The sequence below is a fragment of the Sinocyclocheilus anshuiensis genome, unplaced genomic scaffold, assembly GCF_001515605.1.
Source record: "Sinocyclocheilus anshuiensis isolate Anshui unplaced genomic scaffold, SAMN03320099.WGS_v1.1 scaffold654, whole genome shotgun sequence".
Taxonomy (NCBI): Eukaryota; Metazoa; Chordata; class Actinopteri; order Cypriniformes; family Cyprinidae; genus Sinocyclocheilus; species Sinocyclocheilus anshuiensis.
Window position 1 is genome coordinate 576 of NW_015544152.1, and position 5,851 is coordinate 6,426.

A 5,851-nucleotide genomic window follows, 5' to 3' on the forward strand; every position below is an offset into this window, starting at 1 on the left:
GCGACCGCCTGAAACGCTTTTTTTTTCACCTCCATGCCCAAACGTCTTTGTTTGGGCTTCCGAAAGTGGATGATGTCAGGAAACAGTGGTTGCAATTTATTTTTTAACTCTGTTCCTGAGCATTATAACCCCAATTTGCTATTGTGTGCTGCACATTTTACTGAGGACAGCTTCCACAACATGAGGGAGTACAGTGCCGGATTCACCAAAAGCTTTTGTTGAATGACGGAGCAAGGGGCGTGGCAGTACTGAAACACCGTCTAAGCTGTTCGACAACCACAATGCACTGGGACAGCTAACCAATCACAACACATTTTGTTTTTCGGAAGGCGGACCTTCATCAAAGCAGGAACTAATCGAGCCGTTTGTGCCAGGCTGGGGAGAAAGGTTTTGTAATAATGTAAATTATGTGAAAAATTCGTTTATTTGAACCACCAAGCATGAGAGTATGTTCTAGTACACCCCCAACACAAAATCAAGACTTTGTAAAAGAGCATAATAGGACCCCTTAAATTCTTAATCACCATTATAAAAGATGGCCATAATACCAAGTATTGGAAGAATACTAAAATCCAACAGTAAAAAAAAAAAAAAAAAACCCCTTTTCCCCTTAAATTCTTAATCACCATTATAAAAGATGGCCATAATACCAAGTATTGGAAGAATACTAAAATCCAACAGTAAAAAAAAAAAAAAAAAACCTCTTGCTTTTGTATTTGTAGGAAATAAAGATGACCAAATAAATTATCCATAATTTGTGTTTATGTAACAGCTTTGGTGGTGGTTACAGCATATATCTCGGACTACACTTCCATATGGCATCCTTCCATTCCATATCGGTTTTTATTTTCGGAAGGTGCGATGATGGGAATATGCGTGTATATGCTTCCATACTACACTGGAAATTCTAAAGGAAATTCTAATTATTGGGATACTTCCAGAGGTCGCCACAAGATGTTATCAGGTGAACGTCATCGAGGCACTCCTTCGTTACCGCTCTGCATACAGCGGCCTTGCTAATGTGTTCTGCACCCCCGATATAGAAAACTACCAAATAAATATGCATGTGGATATGACCAAAAAAAAAAAAAAGTACAAATTAATACAGCCTCCTCATCTACATGTGGCGGGGGTACGAGCGCATAAAGGGATTTTTGTGTTACGTACAATGAGAATTGAACAAGATAGTCTCACTCCGACTACGCCACTATGGGAATTTCACCCAAAGAATTCGAATAAACCACCTACAAAGGCATACACAGGTTTGTATCACCAATTAGAGTCAGAGACATGAGTAACAATACAAATATGAACTCTTTATTGACAAATCTTGAATAAAAACAGTGTTAAAATACTGAAACACTTCCAGCCCAACGGGCCACCAAGTTTTAAAACAAGTCGAGGACCAGGGACTAGAGCTTACCAGTAGAGGCGGATAATCAGACCACACCACCCACAGGTGAATCACTGCACTTCACTGTGTGTACACACACACACACACACACACAAACACAGACAAATATTAAGACAAGTCACAACACACAGTGAGGTGGTCACTGCACACTGTGAGGAAGATGCCACCACCTAAAATAAAGTCAGTCCTCTGCCCCTGGTGCTCAGGCCCTGCCAAGACAAAGAAGATACACATCAATTAAACTGTCACTTTGGGAGCTGGGTTGGTTTATGAGCTCAATCAGCCAGTCCAAAAAATTAATAAAAATAAAAAAAAATTTGCAACCAATGAATCACAAATAAATAATTGCTTGAAACAAAACCACAATTCAAGCAAAATACAAATATATAAGTATATAAAAGAAAATCAATAATGGGAGACAAAATACAAACTTTATAAACTAACTACATAAAATCACAAACAAATCTAATGCACCTGGAGAGAGCAAGTAAAAACAAGCTAGAAAGGGAAAAAAAAAAAAAAAGATATATATATAATTGAAAACAAAATAATTCAAACTTCAGAAACAAAAATATAATACAACTGAAAAGAGCAAAGAAAAACAATATAAACAGCCAAAGAAGGAAAAAAAAAAAATAAAAATTAAATTTGGAAACAGGACAGCACTGCAGCCGTAACGAATGCGGAGCACCCCGACTGAAATGCAGTTACAGGCCATCACCAAACCTACAAACAAAGCGAGACTGTTACTCTGCTAGATTTATTCTCTCCCATCCTAATGTATACAGTGGGTACGGAAAGTATTCAGACCCAAGGCCAGTGCAGAAAACAGTGATCCAACAACTGCGTCAGGTTCTCACAGCTGAGAAAGGGAGCGTGTTAGCGACGTTCTCAATTCAAACAGTGTTTCTAGAATGTGTGCATCACATTACTAAAACAGTTAATTAGAAATTAACAAAGCATCCTCCCTACCTTCTCCAGTATCTATACCCGGTTTGTATGAACAGTAATAAACGACACGGCAGTAGAACTCGTAGAGTCACGACAGAAGCACTCTCCAAACAAATTGGTGTCTCTAAAACATACGTTAGACAAAGAATGCACCTCTCATAACCAAACACATGCCATAAACTACAAAACAACTATCAGCACGTTCTCCTTACCGTATCCAGTACTCTCATCCGATTCCGGGAAGTGACAGAAGCGTGTTAACGACACAGCAGTTCACCAAGTGACGCATCCCAGGTAGCGCATATGTCCCCATTTTTATAGCCCAGGGAATCTGGCAATAGGCCAAAACAGCAGACAACAATGATGCAACAACAAAAAAACACCCCTCCTGCCACAATCAGTATAAAAGGACATGCCATTTTTGTCAGTTTGACGGTGTCTGGTGTTTGACAGGGGGAGGTGGGGGAAACAAAAAAATATCTTAAGATGATTTTTCTTACCCCATGGCGGATAATTTTACTTGTTTTAAGTAAAATGCACTTGTTTTCCCCCAGGAAACAAGAATAAACATCTTAGGCTATATAATTTTTCTTATATAGAAAATGCATCATGATTTAAGAATTTTTAGATATTTGTACTTGAAATAAGACAGAAATACTCCGTAAGAAAAGCATTTTTGCAGCGTGAATGAATGAATGAGGTAGCCTATTTAAACATTGCTTACACTTTAAAAAGGGGGAGGTGACCGTAAGAAACTCTGGGTTTACCAAAGAAAACCTGCTCCCGACCAGGTTAGGTTCATAGAGTAAGTTACCACAGTAACTGACTCTGAGTATAAGTTACCTCTCTTTCAGAAACGGGCTTGACTTACCCTGCTTTCTCAGGTTTGACAAACCTCCATTCTGAAATGGAAAACCCAGAGTTTCCATCATTTCAGGGTTAACATACTCAGAGTTTTCACTTAACCTCCTTTCTCTGGTGCTAAATGTGCTAAAACGGCACTACACTGTATTTAAATTGCCATTTATTTCTCCTTTCTATGCAAATTAGGCTAATTATAGATGTGCTTTATTTGTAAAATAATACAATCAACACAACAAGGGAAACGGTGCAAAAAGAAAACAAAGTCCAAATTAACAGAATCCTTGACAGTAAGAGCTATCACTATAGTGCACTTCTGTTTTATGCTGCACAGTACACATATAAAAAAAACTGCCATTAAAAGCAAGCAAAAAATAAATAGCTGGGTATGTATAGCCTTCTTAAGACTCATATCCAAATCATCCTGCATCAGTTAACTGTGTTGCATCCTACTAAAAGTAGCCAAACTCTATTAGGCCATATTTACAATTTCAAACTTCCATTTCAATTAGCCAGTGTCAAGTGCAACATCCAAATCAGAAGTGGCCCTCATCTGTTTTATAATATATGGGGCATATTTGCCATGTCAAATGTGGGAAAAGTTAGGCTTACACACTGATTAGCCAATACTGTGCCGTATATTTTCCAAAAGTTGCCCAAATTGTTATTAATTATTTTGACAATATTTGTCATGTGGCATCATATGCGGGCCACTTTAGGCTCACAGCCACATTCGCCAGTGCTTACCATGCCATACCTTTGCCAAAACTGGCCCAGATACGGTTTAGGATAACTGTGACACATTTGTGGCATCATATGTGGGCCACTTTAAGCTCACAGCCACATTAGCCAGCGCTTACGTGCCATATCTTTGCCGAAACTGGCCCAGATACAGTTTAGAATAACTGGGTCACATTTGTGGCATCATGTGCGGGCCACTTTAGGCTCACAGCCACATTAGCCAATGTTCACTGTGCCATATCTTTGCCAAAACTGGCCCAGGTATATTAAAACGTATCTGCTGAAACATCACATTTGGCTTACTTCCTGATTAGCCTTTGCTGATTGTGCCACATTTTTGCCAAAGGTGGACCACATTTGGTTGGTACTATTTGGGCCATATTCACTATTTACCACATGGGCCACTTTTGGGTAATATTCAGATTACACATTGCCGTTAACACCACAACTTTGCCTACTTCAGGCTTACATCCATTTTGTACGGGCCATAAGAAAGCCCAGCAGTGCCGTATCATTGCCTTAAGTGGCCCACATCCGCATGCTATCTGGGGATTGACTGTTGATTCTGCAGTCCTGCCCCAGTTAATGAACGTACTGCTTAACTTTTAAATAGTTTGGTTGTGTTTGCTGCAAGCAATGAAAATCTTCAGAAAAGTCAGCATCTTAAGATAAGTGAAAGTGACGTGACATGTGGCCAAGTATGGTTACCCATACTAGGAATTAGTGCTCTGCATTTATCCCATCCTAAGTGCACACACACAGCAGTGAACACACACCGTGAACACACACCCGGAGCAGTGGGCAGCCATTTATGGAGCAGTAGGGGGTTCGGTGCCTTGCTCAAGGGCACCTCAGTCATGGTATTGAAGGTGGAAGAGAGCATTCACTGTACATTCACTCTCCGCACATACAACTGCCGGACCTGAGATTTGAACTCGCAACCTTTGGGTTACGAGTCCGACTCTCTAACCATTAGGCCACGACTTCCCAGTTAAGTGAATGGTTTCATTATTCATATGTAACATATTGTGCGGTCTGCATTTATCATTTTCTAGATGAAGCAACATTACATGATGTTTATTGTAAGGAGTGAATGACAAAGCAAATAAGCAAAGGCAACATGAGAATATGCATTGTGTCAATAACAGCAGTAACAGTAGCAACAGGAAGACAACTTTACTGCGAGGATATAGTCATATTCCAGGTTTCTTCATGGTGGTGCGGGTCATCTTGGTAACGTGAATTTTAAATCCATATATGCATGTGGCGAGGTGTCATGCATGAGTAGTAAAGAGCGAGTACATGTGCCATGCATTAAGAAATAAATCTTATCATTTATCATCAAATGGGGCACATACACTATGCTTAATGAGTCCCTAACATGTTTGTTTTTTTTGTCAGTAATTAGTTAACAAGCTTATTGTAAGCAATTAAAAATATACAATATGCATTACAAATTATATCATTTATTATTGTTGCTGTAATGTTCTGGAATACACATTATAAATACTTGTTCCCCTTCTAGGGAACTCAGCGCTGCGCCCCCTAGGGGGCACTATGGGGAATGCAGCCTGCATGACCGGTGTCTGAAGCACGTGTGAAACAACACCAATCTATTGGCCCACCTGGCCCATGACGTCATCGGCAGGATGCCCGGAAGTATAAAAGGGCACCTGCTGAATACGTCATCCTCTTTGCTGTCTTCAGGAGCCATCTGTTTGAAGTGCGTGTGAGAGATCAAGGCAGGTGGCCGGTGTGAGAAGTGTGTGCCTCCGTTCCAGAGGTTTCTGGCACTTGAGGACGCGCAAGATCTATCTGTCATCTGCTTTGGTCGGGAGCTTGCGCGTTCAGTGATCGAGGGCTCTGAACGCGCTCATTGTGAGT